Source organism: Sarcophilus harrisii, chromosome 2 (assembly GCF_902635505.1).
Source record: "Sarcophilus harrisii chromosome 2, mSarHar1.11, whole genome shotgun sequence".
NCBI lineage: Eukaryota > Metazoa > Chordata > Mammalia > Dasyuromorphia > Dasyuridae > Sarcophilus > Sarcophilus harrisii.
The window spans coordinates 129,427,087-129,451,024 of record NC_045427.1 but is presented as its reverse complement, the minus strand read 5'-3'; the positions used below and the strand labels follow the sequence as shown (position 1 = coordinate 129,451,024).

The following is a 23,938-nucleotide window of genomic DNA, read 5'->3' as shown; positions in this document are numbered from 1 at the left end:
GCTATTCTCAGAAGCACAGTCATTCACAACTACTCTGAAGGACTTATGAGGAAAAATCCTATCCATATCCAGAGATGGAATCGATTATATTTGAATATTGAAGTATTTTCTCATTTTCTTTTTTAAACTTAATTTTTCTTAAGGGTTTTTATTTTATTAGGATAGGAGGTTTTCTTTCACACCTTGTTTTTATGGAAATGTTTTGCATAACTTCACATGTGATTTCTCAGTTGTGGGTAGGATTAAGGGAGAGAACCTAGAACTCAAAAATTTTAACAACAAATATAATTGTTTTGTTTTGAATGTAAAATATTAAACAAAATTATAATAAAAAATAAAATCCTTCCTTTTCCAGGAAACCTTTCTTGATTCCCTTAACTCTAGTAGCTTCCCTCTATTGAGTATCTCCAATTGAACCGGTATACTTCACATTTGTACATCATTGTTGGCATATTGTATCCCTCCTTAGACAGTGAGATCCTTGAGATCAGGGCCTGCTTTTTTCCCTTCTTTACATCCCTAACACTTAGGACCTGGCACATAGTAAATGTTTGCCAATCGATTCCTATTTACCTCATCTCACAGCAAATAATATCTTATCATGTTTAATACCATAATTTATTCAGCATAAGATTTCTGAGTAGTCAATAAGTCTTTGGCATCTGAATCAGCAGTCACAGCGTTTACTGATAGAACCACGGTCAGTATCATTGTCAAATAAGAAAAAACATAAAGAGGGGGACATTGATTATGAATGTCACAGCTCCAACCCAACTGATTTGTTAAGTTGTAGACTCCACAAATTGCGAAGTGGTTATCTATATAATATCTTAATTTCTTAGAGACAGCAAAGAAAAATAGTTGCCAAAACAAGGAGGTCAAAAGAGCCCCAGAAACTGCCTCACCCCACAAATAAAGATATTTAGCAATTAAAGGTAATTCCTTTATAGAGTACAAGCATAATTGCATATTATTACAGAAGAGAATGAATTATAAACATATATTACCTTGAAAAATAATAATAAAGGTTTAAAAAAAAAACCTTAAGAAAACTAGCAAAGCCATATTCTCCTGAGACCATTTGCAAGTGAAACTTGTAAAGATCTTAGGTAGAAATGAAATAAAAAGGATCTGCTCCCATTTCTGTAGCAATCTTTTTAATTATTAGCAATATTGGAACTTCCACATATAGGTTTTACCATCTCTGTACCTGATAGACTATTTGAAAAAGTAATAATAGCATTTCAAAAGGTGAAATTGGAAATAAGAGCAGGACTAAAACCAAATATATACCAGAAACATGTGTGCTAGAAGCAACATAATTTTAAACTACTCTGGAATTGTTTTTCAAGATGTTCCAAAAGAATGGAAAAGATCACATACTTTGATTTGAACTATTTATAATTCCAAACCAAATCTGAATAGTTGCTCTATTTTTTCTTTCAGTTTCTAATACTTTTTGTTTATAATTTGTAGTATCTTTTAAACTATTTTCAAAGGCTTCTTTTTTTAACCTTTTGCCCATGCCTTTCAATCATCTCCCATCTCTGTATTCTGGTTCCTTTCCTTTATCCACATCTGCTCCATCCCTTTTTAAAAATTACATTTTATTTTTATCACAGTTAAAAATTTTTTTTAACATTTGTGGGTTTTTTTTTTAAATTTTGAGTTCTAAATTCTATCCATCTTTCCTCTCCCCTTCTCCCTAAGGTGGTAAACAATTCAATAAAGGTTATATATGTGCAGTCATGTAAAACATTTCCATATTAATCATTCTGTACAAAAAGCTTCGAGGAGAAGGGAAGGAAAGGAAAAAAGAGAGAGAAATGTAATGCTTTTGTCTGTATTCAGATAATATCAGTTCTTTCTCTGGAAGTGGATTGCTTGTTTCATTATGAGTCCTTTGACATTGTCTTGAATCATTGCATTGCTGAGAATAGTTAAGTCTCTCACAATTCTTTATCATACAATATTGATATTACTGTGTGCAATATTTTCCTGGTTCTGCTCACTTTGCATCATTTTATATAAGTCTTTCCAGGTTTTTCTGAACTCATTTGCTTCTCACTTCTTATAGCACAGTAATACTTTATCAGCAATACTCCAATACCACAACTTGTTCAGCCATTTTCCAGTTGATGGCCATTCCCTTGATTTCCAATTCCTATCCACTACAAAAAGAATGGCTATAAATATTTTTTATAAAGAGGTTCTTTCCTTATTTTTTTATATCTTTGGGATACAGGCCTAACAGTGATATTGCTGGATCAAAGGGGATGCCTTTTGTTTTTAGTTCCAAATTGCTGTCCAGAGTGATTGGATCATTTCACAACCTTATCACTCTTTGAGCATTTTATCATTTTTCTTTTTTTGTCATATTAGCCAATCTGACAGAGTTGTTTAAATAACTTCAGAGCTGTTTAATTTGCATTTCTTTAATCAGTAGTGATTGAGAGCATTTTTTTTTTGATATGACTAAAGAAAGCTTTGATTTTTTTTTTTCTTCTGAAAACTGCCTGTTCTTATTCTTTCACATTTAACCATTAAGGAATGACTTGTATTTTTATAAATTTGACTCAGTTCTCTATATAATTGAAAAATGAAGCTTTATCAACGATATTTGATACAGAAATTTTTCTTAGTTTCCTGCTTTCCTTCTAATTTTGGTTACATTCATTTTGTTTGTGGGAAACTTTTTTAATTTTATAAAATCAAATGCTCTTCTATCTTGTTTGATCCTAAATTCTTCTTATACCCATATAACTGACAGGTAAACTATTCCATGTTCCCCTAATTTGCTTATTGTATCATGTTTTGTGTTTAAATCAGGTACCCATTTTGACCTTATCTTGGTATATACTATGAAATCCTGGTTTACACCTTGTCTCTGCCATATTGTTTTCCAATTTTCCCAGCAGTTTTGGTCAAATAATTAGTTTTGTCCCAAAAGCTTGTATCTTTAGAGGTTTATATATACTAGATTACTGCGGTCATCTGTTCCACTGATGTCCCACACTTTCTTTGCCAGTACCAGATTGTTTTGATGATTACTAGTTTATCAAAGTTAGAGATCTGGTACGACTAAGCCACATTCCTAGACATTTTTTTCATTGATTCTCTTGATATTCTTGTTCTTTCAGATGAATTTTAAAATTATTTTTCTTTCAGATGAATTTTGTTATTTTTTTTCTATCTCTAGAAAATATTTTCAGTAGTACAACTGACATGACACTAAATAAATAAATTAATTAGGCAGAATTGTCATTTTTATTTTAGTTTAGCTAGTCTGTGAGCAATTGATATTTTTCAGTTATTTAGATCTGACTTTATTTGTGTGAAAAATATTTTGTAATTGTGTTTATATAGTTCCTGGGTTTGTCTTGACATGTAGACTCTCAAGTATTTAATATTGTCTACAGTTATTTTAGAATAAGAAAGTGGAATTTCACTTTCTTTCTTTTACTACTTGACTTTGTATATCTTTGTACATTTGTACATTTTGTACATTTGTACTTGACTTTGTACATTACCTTTTAAAAAAACAACCTTCACTTGAATTTGCCATCCCCTCAGACTATCACTCTAAATTTCTTGTTCCTTTTTTACTCCCCAGCTTCTCAAAAAAACTATCTATATTCAATAACATCATTTGTTTACTTTCCATTCACTTGCATTCTGATTCCTAATCCCACCATTTTTCCGAAACCACTTTCCTCTGGGTTCACAATAGTCTTCAAATTACCAAATTCAATGGCTTTTTCTTAGTCATCATCCTTCTTGATATTTTTGCTATTTTGACACTGTTCACTACCCCTCTTCCTAGAGAATACTCTGTTTTACATGAGTTTTCATGACCCTGAACATTCTCTGTTCCCTTTCTACTTGTATGACCATTCCTTCTCAGCTCCCATTTTTTTTTTTGAGCGAAGAATTCTTTATTCAGCAATTCTCATGAGAAATGGGTGTGCTCACAGGTGAGAGACACACTGAATACAGTAACAGTAGCAAACTTTGTACTATTAGTTCAATTCCTTATTCCTTTTTTTTTTCCATTTTTTTATTTAATAGCCTTTTATTTACAGGATATATGCATGGGTAACTTTACAGCATTAACAATTGCCAAACCTCTTGTTCTAATTTTTCACCTCTTACCCACCACCCCCTCCCCCAGATGGCAGGATGACCAGTAGATGTTAAGTACATTAAAATATAAATTAGATACACAATAAGTATACATGACTAAAACGTTATTTTCCTGTACAAAAAGAATCAGACTCTGAAATATTGTACAATTATCAGCTCCCGTGTTTTATCCCTACTTGCACAAGTATACTTCAGGACTGCAATCTGGACCCTCTTTTTTCAGTCACAACTAAGCTCACAAATGAAAAGCAGCAGATGATAATATATGAAAAGTACACCATGACCTTCAAAATAAAAAAAAAATAATACTGGATAGAGTCTCTGTGGAAGATTGATGATAAAGTATTTCCAGGAGCTGCATAAGATGAAACAAATATGAAAAGGTTTTAGTTTAGTTCAACAGAAAGACTTACCGTTCTGAGAAAATCATAGATCTTTCAAATATTCAAAGGATGCTGAAAACAAGATGATAAATTCATTGCATATTTTTTTTTGCACTAGGAATGGACCATGGCCACTGATTTTATCTAATCTTGTTACAATTTTCACTCTGGATCTTGGGTGGCCTTCCATATGGTTTTCATAAAAATTTTATAGAGATGAGAAAGTAAGCATATGGCTTATCTTCTTGGTTACCTTTTTGAGCACATTTTTGTGATTTTGGAATTATTTCCTCTTTAAGAATCCTTGAAAATCAATCCTTTAATGCCTTCAAAACGTGTATGACCTCCCACAAAGATTTTCCTCTGTCTATTTGGACAGATTCAGCTATTCTTTCTGACTTAAAAGTGTCATTTTCCCTTCCTCACATAACACTTAGTGAACTGAAGTACTAGAATCCAAATGTTATAATTCCACTGCCATCAATAATGAAAATATATCACTATAGAATCAGTGGTAGAATTATTGTTGTTGGTTTTTCTTTCATATTTATTTATGATCATCCTTTCACTTTCACATATAAATGCTCTTGTGATAATCCAATCTTCTGGTCTTGTGCCAAGCATTCTGCTTTTTTCCTTTTAATAGCTTTTTTTTTTCTCTGCTTTAAAGGATGATTTTGTTAGAAATCTTCTGACATTCTCTCTGAAATGTTTTGTAAATGAGTTTGTATTCTAAAGTGGTATTATCTTTGGCTGCCATATTTCTATTTGACATAGAGATTAAATTTCTTGTTGGCTAAAGGAGTTTCTGGCCTTTCAGTTCTATTCACTAAGGCAACTGTTAAGTTGATTAAACTTTTCTTTAAATGATTATTTATTATTTTGAACTCTACAAACACCAAGAAACATGAAAATTTCCAAATACAAAGAACAGGAAAAAAAAAAGAGGATTGGATATGAGACTATAACCATAAAACCATGACTCTATTACATGTAACTTTCTTTTTAAAAAACATAATGTAAAATTAATTAGGTTAGTTTCAAATTCATCCTGCTGGTCTGTGTCTCCATTTGAACTTACTTCTGTTCTCTTCTTTGCATTTTAAAAAATGCTCCAGTGACCCTCTTTTATTTCTTTTCTTTTTTTTGGGAAGGGGACATCAATGACTAGTTTTCTTTTCCTCCTACAATTTTTATAGTCCTTCCTTGTAACAAATAAGCAACGAAAAAGCAATAAATCCATGCATTGGTCATGTTCAAAATGTATGTCTCATTCTACTCCTCTGCTCATCTTTCTTTCAGGAGGTGGGTAGAATACTTCATGGTTGATACCATGGCTGATCATTGCATTGATCACAGATAAAAGTTATTTTTTCCTTGAAAGTTGTTTTTCTGTACACTATTGTTGAAGAAATTATTCTCTTGGTTCTGCACAATACATTCTGCATCGGGTCATATGAATTGTTGCAAATTTTCCTGAATCCATCCTTTTCATCATATCTTCTTTTCACATTTACATAAAGTAATTTATGAGTGTTAACTACATAAAAACTGATAATACTCTCAATGAAAACATCAAAGGAATGAACAGGCATTCCCAGACAATTCCCTATATCAGTCCAATCTTCAGTCACACAGTTGATTATAATTTGTAGATAATAAAGTCTATTATTTTACTGTTTGTTGATTTAACAAAACCTAGAATTTATCTCCTCCCTGTTTTGAGAATGAAGGTATATATCTTCATCAATCTACTGAAGTCAATTACTTTTGGTATACATTAAGATCTTGGTTTTATTGGGGGTTTTTTTTGTTTTATTGTATAAATTTTTCTCTTAGTCCTACCTACTGGGCTCTATATAAGTTCAAACAAGCTTGTCTAAGTTTGTCGAATTTGTTATATTTATAATTTCTTAGAGTGCAATAATATTCTATTATATTCATATGTCATAGCATTATTCAGCAATTCCCTAACTGATGGGAAACCACTTCATTTCCAGTTTTGACTACCACAAAAAATTATTTCTATAACTTCAGCAAACTTCAGACCATAAAATAAAACCGTATAAATTATTAGTGTTCTTTATTCCATCAGCAAATATCATCAGCAACAGGAAGAAACTGAGAAATCCTATGTAAGATAACTACAAAATATACTTGGGATTCTGCCTTACTAAGGTACATCTACAAAATACTAAGATAAAGATAGACCTAAATAATTGGAGAATGACCAACATAATTAAAGTGATGATTCTACCTAAGTTAATTTATTCATTCAGTGCTATACCAATCAAACTACCAAAGGATTACTTCAAGGATTTAGAAGGAATAACAGTTAATTTAGAAAGACAAGAGGTCAAGAGATTTAAGGACGATAATGAATAAAATGGGAAGAAAGGAAGAGGCTCAGTAATACCTGATTTCAAACTAGAATATGGCACCACAATCATCAAAATAATTGGGTACTTATTAAAAATTAGTGGTTGATCAGGGACATAGATTACCAAAACGAACACTAATGACTGATAAACCCAAAGACTTCAGCTCCTAGAATAAAGACTTAAAATTTAACAAAAATTGCTGGGAAAACTGGATAGCAATATGGAATAAATTCACTTTAGGTCAGCACTTCCTACCATATTAAGATAAGTTAGTTCCAAGTGGGTAGGAGTTATTAGAGATCTCTTAATTATACATTTAGTGGGCTCTTCTCTGTCTTCATTCTTCTTGACCTCTCTGTAGCTTCTGGCACTTGTCTTTCACCTTCTTGATAATCTTCTCTCTAGGTTCTGTGACAATTTTTCTTCTGGTTTTATTCTGCCATCTGGCCACTGTTTCTCTCCTTTGCTGGCTCTTCTGCCATGTTGCCCACTAATCTTGGGGTCTCCCAAGGCTCTGTTTTGGACCCTCCTCTCTGTACTGTTTCACTTGATGATCTCATCAGCTCCTATGGTTTCTATTAAACTCAACGTGTCCAAAAGGGAATTCATTCTTTTCACCCCAAAACCTTCCCTTCTTCCTGACTTCTGTCATTATAACCAAGGAAATACCATCCTTCCAGCCATCAGACTCTAAGCATTACCCCACATCCAGTCAGCCTGCTGGACGCTTCTCATACACGTCAGCTTCTTTTTGTCATGGAGGCCCTTAGCACTGGACAGTTACAGTGGCTTCCCCCCAAAACTGATAAACAAGGGTTGTGACCAGTTCTGTAGAGGCAGTAGGAAAACAAGAACATTCATATATTTTGTGAAATGGTGGATTGGCCCAGTAGTCTGGAAAGCAATTTAAAATTACATCCTCAAAGTTTGATTCAGTGATTGAACTCTAAAGCAATCAGAGAAAAAAATAACAGTCTTCTTTGCACAAAAATATTTATAGCAACTCTTTTTATAGTAACAAAGAACAAAAGAGGTGGCCATCACCTGGGGAATGACTCAACAAATTATGGCATGTAAATAAAATTAAATGTTGTTGTATTCTAAGAATTTGATGAAAGCAATTGTTTCAGAGAACCTGGAAAGACTTATATGAACTGATACAGAGTAAGATGAACAGTACCAGAGAATAATTTATACTAAAGCTACAGTATAAAAGTGAACAATTCTGAAAGACCTGAATTCTTTGTATGTGTGTGAGAGAGAGGCAGTTGAAGTTAAGTGATTTGTCCAGAGTCACACAGTAAGTAGTGGCTGAGGCTGGATTTGAACTCCTGACTGCAGGAGTCTTCTGCACCATCTAGTTGCCCCAATTCTGAAAGATTTAAAGAATTATTATTAATGCAGTGATTGACCATGATTTTTGAAGACCCAGTGATGAGGAAAGTTACCCACCTCCTGACACAGAGGTGATAGACTAAATATGAAGAATTAAACATTTTTTTAGACATGATCAGGATGAGAATTTGTTTTGCTATTATGAATACTTTAATTTTTTAAAAAATTATTTGTTTTTGACATTTACATTCATAAGATTTTGATTTCCATTTTTCTCCCTCCGCTCTCCTCATCTCTCCCATGATAGCAATCATTCCAATATAGATGATCCATGTATATTCATATTAAATATATTTCCCCATTAAGTTGTGAAAAAAAGTATCAGAACAAAAGGGAAAATTCATGAGAAAGGAAAAAAACAACAAAAATAAAAGTATGCTTCAATCTGCATTTGGATTTCATATTATTTTTCTGGATGTAGATAGAGTTTTCCATCATGAGTCTCTTAGAATTGTCTTAGATCATTCTATTGCTGAGAAGAACAAAGTCTATTAAAGTTGATCACAGGCATATGTTGCTGTTGCTGTGTACATTGTCCTCCTGGTTCTGCTCACTTCACTCAGTGTCAGTTCATGTAAGTCTTTCCAGGTTTTTCTGAAATCCTCCTGCTCTATTCTTATTTCATTATTTCATAATATTTCATTTTGGTCATACCCCAATTGATAAGCATCCTCTTGATTTTTAGTTCTTTGATGCACAAAGAGAGTTGCTGTATTTTTGTATATTTGAGTCCTTTTCTATGATCTCTTTGAGTTATGAATACTTTCCCCAACAACTTGGTTTTTTCTCTTTTTTTCTTCTAGTACAGAATATTATCAGGGGAGAAAAAATGCTTAATAATTTCAAAAGATAAAATTTAATTCAAAAAATTTTAGGAAGAAACAGCCTATTGCTATAAATATTTTGAAGTGACCATTTTATTTGATGCTTATTAAATTGTAAAAATGGTATCTCTGCCCAAAAAAAACCCCAAACCTAAATGGATTTATGGAGAGTGAGATCCTATGCCTGGAAAATGACTTACCAACAATGACAAAAAAAACTGCCTCCAAAATTCTTATCTAATTTTTTTATGATATGACTTACATTTCACTTACATGCACAGCTAGGGGTCATAGTAACCGTCAGGAAGTCATCTTAAATTCAGATTTGGCTTCAGATCTCGTATTTGCTGGCTATGTGACTTGAGTAAACCATTTAACCTCTGTTTGCCTTAATTTCCTCCCTTATAGAATGCAGAACTATAGAAATGTAGAACCTCCCTTGAAGAGTTATTGTGAGGATCAGTCAAGTGAGATGATATTTGTAAAAGTGTTTAGCACAGTCCTTAGCATGTATTATTTAGAACCTACAGTGATGTATAGTATAAAATATTAATCTAAATCTAATTCTTTCAAACTGCTTTCCTATTCTCACAGAGACTTTGTCCCAATAGTTTTTGTTCTTGGATTTATTACATGCTAGGACTGTGTTCAGTTGCTTCCAGGTCTTGCTTAGAATCCGATTTTCTGTTTTTCAGCCAGTACTAAATAGTTTTGATGATTACTTCTCTATAGTATAGTTTGAGATCCAGTAATACATACCCCCCCCCTTTTTTTTTTTTTCATTATTTCCCTTGGACTTGTTGAGAGGCAGTATCCTTTATTTATTTATTTATTTTATTTAATAGCCTTTTATTTACAGGATATATACATGGGTAACTTTACAGCATTAACAATTGCCAAACCTCTTGTTCCAATTTTTCACCTCACCCCCCCACCCCCTCCCCTAGATGGCAGGATGACCAGTTGATGTTAAATATATTAAAATATAACTTAGATACACAATAAGTATACATGACCAAAACATTATTTTGCTGTACAAAAAGAATCAGACTCTGAATTATTGTACAATTAGCTTGTGAAGGAAATCAAAAATGCATGTGTGCATAAATATAGGGATTGGGAATTTAATGTAATGGTTTTTAGTCATCTCCCAGAGTTATTTTTCTGGGCATAGCTAGTTCAGTTCATTACTGCTCCATTAGAAATAATTTGGTTGATCTCGTTGCTGAGGATGGCCTGATCCATCAGAACTGGTCATCATCTAGTATTGTTGTTGAAGTATATAATGATCTCCTGGTCCTGCTCATTTCACTCAGCATCAGTTCGTGTAAGTCTCTCCAGGCCTTTCTGAAATCATCCTGTTGGTCATTTCTTACAGAACAGTAATATTGGCAGTATCCTTTATACATTGCAGCCTGGACTCGGATTCAAAAAAATTTGAGTTCAAATACCTTTTCAGATTCTTTCTATCTGAGTGACCAGAGCAGACAAGTCACTTATGTTTTCCCTAAGATTTGTCAGAATCAGATAAGATAGCATATAATGGCTTGACACTTCAGCCTTAAAGTACTACAGAAATGTGAGCTGCCATTAATGTTATTTCCTTTTAATTCCCCCCCCCTTTTTTTTTTTAATAAAATAATGCTTTGGTAGTTTGGTACAGGACTAAATCTATACATTAATTTAAGTAGCATAATTTTTGTTAAAATGATATAGCCCAACCATGAACAGTGTACTATCATTCCCATTACTTGTTTCCTATTATCGTAAAGAGTGTGTTGTAATTATATAAGACCTGAATGTGGCCTGGTAGTTTAACTCCCACATGTTTTATGCATTTTGTAGTTATTTTGAATGAAATATTTTCCCCAGTTTTTTCTGCTGGGTTTTATCAATAATATAAATAGTTGATTTTTTGTATATTTATTTTGTATCTTAATATTTAAAATTATTTCAGTTAATTTTTTATGTGATAAACTTTTCATGAACAGGTAGAAAGACAGAAAAGAAGCTATCCTATGATTGCCTTAACTCCCTCAAGAAGTATATTTCTTTCCCATGGGAGTTTGCCTCTTGGGAGTGTAATCTCCTAACTTCTTTTCCTTCTCTCCTTGGAATTGTATCATATACTATGTAAGAGCTTCAGGAATGAGGACAAAAAAAAATGAATTAGACTGTTTTGTATTAAAGGATAACTAGTGATGACTTCTGCTCCACAGTTTTAAGAAGTTTTAATAAATAGTATTTTTCTGAAGGAGAATTAAATAAGAATTTATTAGATGCTAAAGGAGAGTTTTGTTCTGATATCCTGTATTATTCAGTTTTTTGTTTGTTTTTTTGCTGAGGCAATTGGGGTTAAGTGACTTGCCCAGGGTCACACAGCTAGGAAGTATTAAGTATCTGAGGTCAAATTTGAACTCAGGTCCTTCTAACTTCAGGGCAGGTGCACCACCTAGCTGCCTCTATTATTCAGTTTTTAAGTGTAAGAAGTTAAACTGTCGGTAAAATGATTAATTCATTTTTGACATGGCTACTAAAGTATCCATCCCTTTCCTTCAAATTCTAAGTTAATGTTCAGAAAATTTGGTTCCCCCCTTCTGAGCTCAAAGAAGATACACATTTACCACAGATAACATTATTAAATAATAAAATACATACTTCAGCTTCGATAGGCATGAAATTTAGTATTAATGGGGAAAAGCCTTTAGTTTGTTATGGTCTGTTTTTTTAATCCAATATCTAAACTAAGAATCCTGAAATTAGTTGCTTACTTCTTTGAGTGTCCATTGGGCCACCAAATTAAGTCTCTGGTAAGGTACATAAATTTCAAGATGTATTATCTCTTTCATAATATGCTCCACAGTGTTAACTTAATAAGGCTTTTGTGTCATTTGCTTCTTGAGAAATCGAAGTAGTAACCACTGTCTACTCAAAAAATACTTCAGAACACTCAGCCTGGTCTGAGCCTGTGAGAGCCCTGCTGAAGTGCCACCATATTCCCCTCAAGCATGCTATTGAAGCACTGGAACATGAAACAAGTGGCTGGGGTTTCTGCTTTTCCCTTCCCCAACCTCCCCCTCGCCTCCTCCCATCCTGTGCACCCCAACCCTCCCTCTCCAAAACAGCCCTACAATGGGCTTGTCTACCTGTGGAGAAGAGTAGGCCTGGAGTGGCAGGAACTCCATGAGGGCCTTCCTCCCCTCGGATCTCCTCCTGTGCCTCTTGGCCAGTGTCCTCTTAGCCCCAGGGTTCTTCCCCAGTGATCCACATGCTCAGCCCACAGAGGGGAAAGGCCTGGACTTTCTCTTCTCTCTGGCTTCCAACCCTCTATGATCCTGTTTTACTGGACCGGGCCACAGTTCTCTGTCCTCTCCTCACTGGTTCAACCCACTTTCCCAAAGCCCTTAAAAATTTTAATTCAACACACACACACACACACACACACACACAGAAACACAAAAAGAAGATTGACTGTACATGAAACTGTGAGCTTGGGCTCTGTACCGGTCTTTGAAACACCTGTGTTGAGCCCAGACAAAGCACTTCTCTGTTTGTCTCAGTTTCCTCATTGGTAAAATGAGCTGGAGAAGGAACATGCGAACCATGTCAGTCTTTTTTCTGTTTGTTTTTATCAATGTAGTTTATTAATTATTGTGCCCAAAGTGATGTGATTCCCTTTTTGGCTAGCTCCCAGAGCAGAAGCCTTAAGTCTTCCTTATATCCTTAGGCACCTGCATCAGCGCCTCCAGCACCCCTCTGCAGGTGGCTGCTCAGACAGCCAGTTATCATGTGACCCAGGACCAACCCACTGAACCCTGGGCAAACTTGCTTTTTAGCAATGTAGCTGGAATAGAACTTTCTTCCCCCTCCCCCCCCCCCAGCCTCCCCCCAGGGACTGTCCTTACAGATCTACTTCTTTTCTCAGTCCTGGTGAAGCCTTGTAGCTGCTACTCTGGGAATTTTCATCTCTGTTCCCTTTGCTATAAAAACCTTTACTTATAATAATAATAATAGTAACAAATTAGGAACATTTCACTCTCCATTGTTACAAAAATGAGGGCAGTCACAACCAAAAATCTGAACCCAGTGAAAGCCCTACATAAGTACCACAGCATTCTTCTGAAGCTCTGGCCTTACTAACCTATAGTGAAGAAAATGAAATTACCCCCTTGCACCCAAGCTAACTTCATCTGAGAATCTTTGCTTCCAGAAGTGTATTACTTGTACTGTATCACTGTATGAAGTAGTGTATCACTGTACTAAGACAACGATGTATAGAATAGTGAGAATCTGCTGAATTCCTAGACCTCATTTTAGAATGTCCAATGTTATCTCCAATCATAACAGCAGAATTCTTTAAACAAAACAAATTTTAAATTGCTTTTATGGTTTTAATAAATATATGTGCTCTTTCTTTTCTTTAAAAAAAAATCTAACATAAGATTTGAAAATCTAAATTTACAAGACCAGTCAAATGCTTTTGTCTTTTCACTTTACAGAAGGAATCACAGGGTTCCTTTAAATGAATTCCTCTGATTCATTTTACACATGACTTTGCTTTCCATATGCTTCTCTTTCCTTATCTGTAAAAACAAAACAAAACAAAACAAAACAAAAAACAGGGAATGATTATCAGACATGACATTACTTCTTAGAGAAGTAACTTTCTCCCAGGGCCCAACCAATGTATTGGCTCCCCACTGAAATAACACAGCAGTTATTTTGACACTAAAGGTCTCAAAAGCACAATCAGACTGGGAGGCAGTCAAGGTTTATCACTCCACTTCCCTAGATTATAAGAAAGTCCAGTTGCCACCCCAAGTAGTGAAAGGAAAAAGGGGAGTGAATTAGAAAGTAAAGCTGGGAAAAGATGATGAAAAGAGATGCAAGCAGTAGTAAAGAGAAATAATGTGATATAATCATGGTCTTAAATTTTATAGATTTGATGTAAGTATTATTTATTTTTTAAATTTAAGTTATATAGAATCTTAAAGCCTATAAAAACAAATCTAAAAGGGGAGCTTAACTCCTACTTACCCCATTCTAGCCCCTCCCTATAAATAGCATCATACCAAATAACAATCACAAAGTTCAATAAGAAAATATAGGAAGTGACTTTATTTGCTTCAGCCAGAAACTCACAGGCAGTAGGCCCACAAGAAAAGGCAGCACAATACAAGTAAACATAAAGATAGCCTCCCCGCCTCAGCCTAGGTGGGTCAGAGATATCTGTCACCTATACATTCCTGCATCCAGAGGCAGCAAGGATGGAACACTCCCATACGAGAATCCTAGCATGTTCAGAAACCCACGATGAAGTGGACTGTCAGTGACCAGGTCACTCAAACTGGGTCATCCAGACCTACAGGCCCTGAGGGCCCCAGCACTCTCTCCTGAGATGCCATAAAAGGTCCTGATCTCAGCACTCTGAACCACAAGATTTCCAAGAGAGGCCCACGCCTTGTGCTCGTAGCTAGAAACATCCTAGGACAGAGATGTCAGCACAGGAACTCAGGTGACCCAGGTGGAAATCGAACATTCCCAACTGACTCTCCTAACCAAAAAGTATAGGGTCTGAGGCTAACCTAGCATAAAGCCCCAGTTCAGGAATTAAGACTGGAGAGATGATTGAGCAGAAGAAGATACCGATCACTCTTAAGAACTGTTATAGATCCATAGATAGCAAAATAAATAAATGAATGAATCAAAAATAAATAAAGAAATGCAGAAAAAGACCCCACCAGTGGGGTCTCAAAGAAATAACTGGATTTTCCACAAAGGCTATGTGAATACCTAGAAAATAATGAAACAAGAAATAAAATGAAGTAAAAATTCAAGAGGAAAGAATTAGAAGGATCTGTAGCTTAGAACGCAAAATCTTACCCAACTAATGGACTCCCTGAAAATTAGAATAGACCAAACAAATCAATTACTCCATGAAACAAGAAGAAAATATTATGGAAGAAAATCAAAAGATTAAAAAAATAGAAGATAATGTAAGTTCTCTGTTATCAGAAATAATGAGAGAGAATTTAAGAATCATCTGGCTCCCTGATGGTACCAAAAAAGGGTGGGAGGAGTGAAAATAGAAAGAATTCACCAATTGATTACCACTGGAAAGAAACAAAATGTAAAGTCTTAAGAATAATATAGCCAAAATTCAGTGCTCCTACATCAAATTAAAAATTATGCAAACATACAGAAATAAGCATTTTAAGCACTGAGGAACCACAGTCAGGATCATATAAGACATGGCAGCTTTTTTTTAAATTAGAGGAAATTTTGTCATTCAATATTACAGAAGACAAAAGAGATTTGCAGCCAATATAAGTTTACATTGAAATGCCAAGTATAATGCTAACAGGGGGAAAAGCCATTTTTTCCTTGTTTATTTAGTTTTTTTCAGTTGTCTTTTTTTTCATTTAATGGTATTTTATTTTTTCAATTAGGTATAAAGTTAGTTTTTAAGAATTTGAGTTCTAATTTTTTCCTTCCCATACCTCTCCCCTCCCCAGACAGGAAGTAATCTGATAAGTTTTATTTATATATATATATATATATATATATATATATATATATATATACACATTTAAACTCGAGAAAGAAAAAAACAAAAGAGGGAAATGGTATGTTTTGATCCTCATTTAGTCTCCATAGTTCTTTGTCTGGACACGGATGGCATTTTCCATCCCAAGTCTATAGGAATTGTCTTGGATCACAGTATTGCTGAGAAGAGCTAAGTATCAGAGTTGATCATCTTATAATCTTGTTGTTACTATATACAATGTTCTCTTGGTTCTGCTCACTTTACTCAGTCTCAGTTCACATAAGTCTCTCCAGGCCTCTCTAAAATCATCCTGCTCATCATTTTTTCTAGAATAATATTCCATAACATTCACATATCATAACTTATTCAGCCATTCTCCAAACGATGGGCAGCCAGTTCCTTGCCACTACAAAAAGAGCCTTTGCACATGTGGGTCCTTTTTTCCTCTTTTATGATCTCTTTGAAATGCAGACCTAGTAGAGAGTAAGAGTGGTTCCCCTTCCCTTCCCTACCCACTGGCCCCTTTTCACCTTCTCCTCCTCTAAGGCTCCTAAGTGCAGAAAAAGCTGAGTGCCTATCAAGAGAAACTAACCTTATTTGGGGCTTTTCTGAATGGGCCCCATTTATGATTCCATGCCCATTGCAATCATAGAGCTCCTTCTTGCTTAATGTTTAGCATCCTGGAACCAGTAACAGAATTTCTGCAATTATTCTCCAAATCTTTCCAAGGCATTGCCCTTCTTAGAAGGAGGATCCCCAGTCCTTTCCATGTAAGAAACTGTAATCATTAGTTACCACATTCCCCATTCATTAAATTAAAAATAAATAAAATGTAAAGGAATAACTATGTAATATAATGCCATTGACAATGTAAGAACCATAAAAAGTTTAGTTCTTTCTTCACAGGATACTTGAAAATTCCCATCAGTTTTGAATGATTTGGAATACATTTGTAAAGATACTTGAGGTTAGAGCTAAACCATTGTTCATCGTATCTTTGCTATTCGGAAAAGTAAAGCTGAAGATGAAATCCAATGGTTCAATCTTCAGAACTGGAATTTTGAATTCTCAGAGATTGTTCTTCATTCATTTTTTTGGCTAGTTTATGCATATCCTACTTTATCCATACATTGTAATGATGCTCCTATAGCTTTTATAGAACTTGTGATGTTTATAGTATACCTATATATAGCTCTACCGGAGTGCTGTCACATAACCATTTAGAGCTAGAGATTTTCAAGAGAATGGTATTCCCATGAAAATTTATTTTTATTAGAGATTTCATACTTGCATATAAATCTTGAAATTTGATAAACAAGCTTTGTTCTATGTATTAGGTTGTCCACATTTTTCTTCTTAATAATTTTGTCTTCACAAAATTTTATTTCAGTAAATTTGGTATAATTTAAAGTTCCAAACAAGCAAATTGGTGGTTTATTTTTCTTAAGAATAGCTTTTAAAAGCTGATATTCTGATATTCTTAATGTATGAATGTCAATTACTAAATTACCTGATCTTTATGGACCTTTTTCTCTTTCTACTTATTACTAATCTACCTATTTCAGGCACTCACTTTATTGGTTGCTTCTGCTTTTCCTAGAGTTTATTCACTATTTATTCTTTCTCTTAATTTCTTTACCTCCTGCCCTAATTATTTAGTCAGTCATCTGGTTCGCCTTTTGCACTCCTATAAACTCAAGGGGAAAAGGGCTTTTCCTTTGGTTTGAGAGAGCTGCATTGCTAATCTGGTTTTTGGTTTGATTTGGGTTTTTTTTTTCCAACCTGCTTGATTGGGCCAAGGACAAAATTTTAAAATAAGAACAATAGAGGAATTTGCAGAATTTTGCTCATTGAAAATGTGATCTTCAGATTCCTATTGCTTAGAAATAGGAATTGCTTAGGAAAATTGCTTTGTTTAGTCAACTTCCCTTATCTCCTTTTGGTTGGTTATTTGTATTACCATTCAGGTTCCCTTTTTCCCCCAAGACACTCCAGCTAGGCTTACTAACTTCCAGTCCTGGTGACCTCAAATAATAAAACTTCCTTCCCTTTTTTAAAATAAGTTTTTATCTATATCTTGTTTTCTTTACATCAATGTCATTTTTGTCAGGACTCCTCTTTTTCTCCTTCCCAGAGAGCCTTCATATAAAACAAATAATTTTTTAAAAAAACACAAAAGGGGAATGGGTCTGCAGAACTGATTAAAATATATATCAAAAAAGCATGAGAGTCTTGTGCTATGTGCAGCATTTATGGCTCCCCTGCTCCTGCAGAGATGGAGTGGAGTGTCTCCTCATATGTCATTTGTATTAGGCTTCTTCTTCAGCATTTTGCAATATTCACTTTTGATTTTTTTTTTTTTTTTGGTGTGTGGTTGTTCTTCCCATTTACGTTGTTGTCATCCCTGTGTATATTGTTTCCTTGACTCTCCTTACCCATTCTGTATCGGTATATGTATATCTCTCTCTGTTTTCTGCATTCATCACATTGATTATTTCTTACAACACAGTAAGAAACTTATATTCTTGTGTCATTACATTCATATACCATAATTGTGTTTATTCATTTCCCAATTGATGAACATCTACTTTGTCTCCAATCCTTTTCTATAACAAAAAGTGTTGCTATAAATATTTTGATGTGTAAAGGAACTCAGGGTATAAGCTCAGGAATGGAATTCCTGGATCAGAAGAGTATGGACATTTTATTTTCATCACTTTCTCTGCATCATTCTAAATTGCTTTCCAAAATGTTCATACTAATTCACAGTTCTACCAACAGTGCACCATTGTGCCCATTTCCCCATAATCCCTTTAGCACTGGCCATATTTTATCATTTAATAAAGCTCTATTATCTTCTGGGATCCAACATGATCCTGTGAAAGTCAGAATAGGGTTGAGAAGGTGGGACCCAAGAGTGTCAGTACTAGATTCCCCTAAGAATTTGTGTTTTGCTATTAATATATGTTTGTTTTCATTCAAAGCTTCTGTTTTGTGCTTTCCTTTATGATGGTCTTGTCTCACCATTAAACTCAGCTCCTCTGGGTTTATAAAGCATTTTGGAGTGCCATGTAAATATATTTGTTTTTGTTGTTGTTAACCTCCTACTCTCATTTGCACAGAATAGATGCTTAAGAAATATTAACTGAAATAAGAAAAAGAATAGTTTGTATGTACCAGCTTTGTCTCACAGTATGACAAAATCTTAATTTTGTTGTCTACTAAATGAATCAAGTGATTTCAACTGAGATAAACACCCTTAAAAATGAGTAGAGCTCATTCTGTCAATGAGCTTTAAAAAATGCCATGTATCTGAATGCTTGAAATATGAATACTCACTCAAAATCTAGAATCATGAATGCTGATTATGCATACATTGCAGAAAATTTCACAAGCAGTATCCATTTCTCTTCTCTTGGTTGGTTAACATGGTTCTGCCTTAATATCCATTATTGGATTTAGCTAAAAAGAGTTTCTCCATATTCTGATTCCATAAACAGCTAATATTTCAAAGACAAGGAGAATTATGAAATCCATTGTCCTTAAAAAACCTCTTTACTTCTGTACTTGTTTTTTTTTTTTTTTTAAATGAGATTTGTGTATGTGGTCAGAATGTCTGCCATGTACATTTTACCAGTACTACTGAATGCTAAGGAGGCCACAGTAGCTTGGATGTGTGCAGTGTTCCAGACCTCAGCTTTATTGACCTTGGGGGAAGATTGACTGACTCATCTTGTAATTACATTTATCTAATCATAAATTCAGAGATTTACCAGATTCACTTAGTCTCTATCTTCTGCCTGCAAACATGTTCAATCCTAAAAAATTCACAACCCTTCCCTTGACCTTGCTCTGTTCAGTTGAGTTAGCATCTCCTCTTTCTCTTCTCTGCCAAACTTCTTGAAAGGATGATCTGCATTCATTCACTTTTTGCGCTTTCTTACAACTCACTCCTCAACCCCTGGCGGCCTGGCTCCTGTCCCCACACTCTACTGAAACTGTTTTCTCTAAGGTTGCCAGTGGCCTGTGAACAAATGGTGGACTCTAAAAGCCTTTTCTTTTCTTTTCTTTTCTTTTTTTTAATGTTTTATTTTCCTCCCATTATATATAAAGACAGATTTTAACATTCATTTTTTTATAAATTCTAAGTTCCAGATTTTCTTTCTTTCTCATCTTCTCCCTTCCCTAAGCCAGCAAGCAATTTGATACAGCTTATACATATTCAGTCATGCAAAGCATATTATCATATTAGTCACATTTTTTAAAAAAGACATATATCCAAAGGAAAAAAACCCATGGAAAAAAATACAGAAAGTAAAAAATAGTATGTTTCAATCTGCATTCAAAGTCCCTCAGTTCTTTCTCTGGAAGCGGATAGCGTTTTTCATCAGAAATCTTTTGGAATTGTTTTGGATCGTTATATTATTGAGAATAGCCAAGTCATTCATGGTTCTTCATCATATAATACTGTTAGAATGTACAATGTTCTCTTCATTCTGCTCACTTCACAGTGCCTCCAGTACATATGTCTTCTGATGCTTTTTGAAAGCTCATTATTTCTTATAGCTATGGTGCTATATATTCCATTATAATCATATATCACAACTTGTTCAGCTATTCCTCAATTGATAGACAGTTCTTCAATTTCCAGTTATTATTTGCTGCCACTAAAAGAGTTGCTGTAAATATATACGTGTGTGTGTGTGTGTGTGTGTGTGCACATTCACATGTGCAAAAATGTTTATAGCAGCCCTTTTTGAAATAGCAAAAAGCTGGAAACAGAGTAGCTGCCCATCAGTTGGAAAATGGCTGAATAAATTATGGTACATGAATGTTATGGAAATTATTATTCTTTAAGAAACGATCAGCAGGATGATTTCAGAGAGACCTGGAGAGACTTACATGAACTGATGCTGAGTGAAGTAATTAAAGCCAGGAGAACATTGTGCACAGCAACAGAAGATTATACAATGATCAATTCTGATGGATGTGGCTCTTTTCAACAATGAGGTGATTCAGGCCAGTTCCAATGGACTTGTGATGGAGAGAGTCATCTGTACCTGATAGAAAATTGTGGGAACTGAGTGTGGACCACAACATTAGCATTCTCACTCTTTTTGTTGTTGTTTGCTTGCATTTTATTTCCCTTCTCATTTTTTCCTTTTTGGTCTGATTTTTCTCGTGCAGCATGATAATTGTGGAGATATGTGTAGAAGAACTGTACATGTTTAACATAGATTGCATTGCTTGCCCTCTCGGGAAGGAAGTGGGGGGAAGGGATGGAAACAGGCTTTGGAACATGGGGTTTTGCAGAGGTGGGTGTTAAATTATCTTTATATGTGTTTTTAAAATAGAGAGCTTTCATTTACTTTCTTTTTTTGATCTGATTTTTCTTGTGCAACAAGAGAATTATATAAATATGTTTATACATATTGGATTTAACATATATTTTAACATGTTTAACATATATTGGATTGCTTGCCATCTGGGGGGGGAGGTGAGGGGAAGGAGGAGAAAATTTGAAACACAAGGGTCAATGTGCATATGTTTTGAAAAAGCTTAAAAAATTTTTTTTAAATAATAGTAGAGAGCTTTAATGGAAAAAAGAGAAAAAAAAAAAAAAAAAAGAATGGTTTGGATCAGTTCACAACTCTACCAGCCCTGTATTAGTATCTCAGTTTTCCCACATCTCCTCCAGCATTTATCTTTTTCCTTTTCTGTCATACTAGCCAATCCAATAGGAATGAAGTGGTATTTCAGAGTTATTTTAATTTTCATTTCTCTAATAGTGACTTAGAGCATTTTTTTTCTTATGTAACTATGGATAGCTTTGATTTCTTCATCTGAAAACTGCCTATTCACATAATTTGACAATTTGTCAATTGGGAATGACTTATAAATTTGACTTAGTTCTCCATATATTTGAGGAACGAAGCCTTTATCAGAGACTTTTGCTATAAAAATTGTTTCCCAGCTTTCTAGTTTCTTTTTAATCTTGATTGTATTCGTTTTATTTGTACAAAAATTTAAAATAATTTAATATAATTTAAATTATCCATTTATATCTAGTAGTGTACTTTGTCTCTTATTTGATTATGAATTCTTCCCTTTTCCATAGATCTAATAAGTGAGTTACACCATGCTCTCCCAATTTGCCCTTTACGTTTTAATCATATACTTATTTTGATCTTATCTTGGTATATGGTATAAGATTTTGATCCATGTCTAGTTTCAGCCATTACTGTTTTAAAATTTCCTCAGCAATTTTTGTCAAATAGTGAGTTCTTGTCCCAAAAGTTGGGATCTTTGGGCTTATTAAACACTAAATTACTGTGATCATTAATTACTGGGTAGTAATAGATTACTAATCTATTCTCCTTATCCACTACTGTATTTCTTAGTACCAGATAGTTTTGATAATTATTACTTTCTTATACAGTTTGAGATCTGGTATGACTAGGCCACCTTCCTTCACATTTGTTTTCTGATATTCCTTTGATATTCTTGAGTTTTTGTTATTCTAGATGAATTGTTATGATTTTTCCCTAACTCTATAAACTATTTTTGGTAGTTTGCTTGGTTTGACATTGAATAAGTAAATTAATTTTTGTCATAACTATTGTTTTTATTATATAGTCTCAGCCATGAGCAATTAATATTTTCTCATTTTAGATCTGACTTTATTTGTGTGAAAAGTGTTTTGTAATTGTGTTCTTATGGCTTCTGGATGTGTCAAGTATTTTATATCATATACAATTATTTTAAATGAAATTTCTCTTTCTATCTCTGACTGCTGGGCTTTGTTGGTAATCCATTGGCCTTTTCCTGTTATCCTCCTTGACTCACCTCTAGCACTTAACAGCCTTAGTCCCTTCTTACTTCCCTCCTCGAAGCACCTGCCCTCCATTTGATGGCTTTCCTCTTCTCTTTCTTTCCTGTTCCTTTGTTGACTTTCCATTTGTATTCTGTCTATTAGAATAAACAAAATTCCTCAGCCCTCTTCTCTTTTTTTCTTTGTGTTCTCTTCTCCTCTTCTCTCCCCTTCTCCCTTCCCCCCAGCACATGCATCTGCATTTGTAACTATAATGGCTTATGGGTAAATAACAGATTTGTCCTCCATCTCTGACCTGAGTTTGTTCTGTTTTCAGTTATCTGCTAGACCTTTCCACTTGTATGCCAGATTTGGCTACTCTTCATGGTTCCCAAAACCAACTATTACCTTTCCTAGGAAAAAAAAACAACACCTGTTTTTCACCCAACTATTCCACCCTCTATTAAGGGGACTAATTAATTTAAATAATATAAATAAGTGAAATATATGTATATATTTATAAGGAAATGTACATATATAAAATAATAAAAATAAATAAAGTTATCATTCATTACTGTGTGCTAGGCTCTGGGATTTACAAATAGTATATAATTTAAGTCTCACAACCATCCTGGGAGATAGGTATTATTATCTCCATTTTACAGATGGAGAAACTGAGGCACATAGTAGTTATGTGACTTGCCTAGAATCACATAGCTAAGAAACATCTCAATCTATGTTTGAATTCAGGTTCTGACTCCAGGTTCAATGTTGTATCCACAGTACCATATATCTGTCCCTTTATTGTCAGCTGCCTTATTACTGTTAGTAATAGTATTAATATTACTTTTAATAATAGCTGCCCTATTACCATTAATGATACTATTAATGTTAACCTCCTGATCATCTACATTCTAAACTTGTGTCATCTTTCACTCCTTTTTTTCTCTTGTTGTTGTATGTATTTGCCAAGTTCTCACGATTAACTCTAGAAACTGTCACTTAGTCTCAGTCCCCTCGTTATCCATATGACCATTCTGGACCAGCATCCCATTCCCTTCCATCCAGATTATTGTGATAGCTTCCTAGCTGGCCTCCCTCCCTACAATTGTTTCCGGTCCATCCTTCACAGCATTGCCAGAAAACCTTTTTAAGTGGCCCATGCTGCATAGCTCTCCTCAGAATGACCAGCTCCTTAGCCTGCCATGCATTGTCCACTCTATTCTAACATCTCCCTTCCTAGCTTAGTCTCACACTGTAGTCTCCATCATACACTTAATGCTTTAACCAGACTATACTGCCCACTGTTTCCCAAACATAGCCCTGCTTCCCTCTGTGCTCCAGTATTGGACTGTCTCCTCTTCCTGGCTTATGTCTCTCCACTATCTTCACCTACTGAAATCCTGCATTTGTTATAGCCTTCCCTGATACCCCAGCTAGAAGTTTTTTCTTCC

General features: G+C 34.4%; 1 protein-coding gene across 10 annotated transcripts in view; it reads left to right on the top strand.

Annotated features, from left to right (window-relative positions):
- SLC20A2 (solute carrier family 20 member 2) overlaps positions 1-23,938 on the top strand; it is a 119,941-nt gene that overhangs the window by 79,799 nt on the left and 16,204 nt on the right. The gene's annotated exons all lie outside the window — the stretch shown is intronic.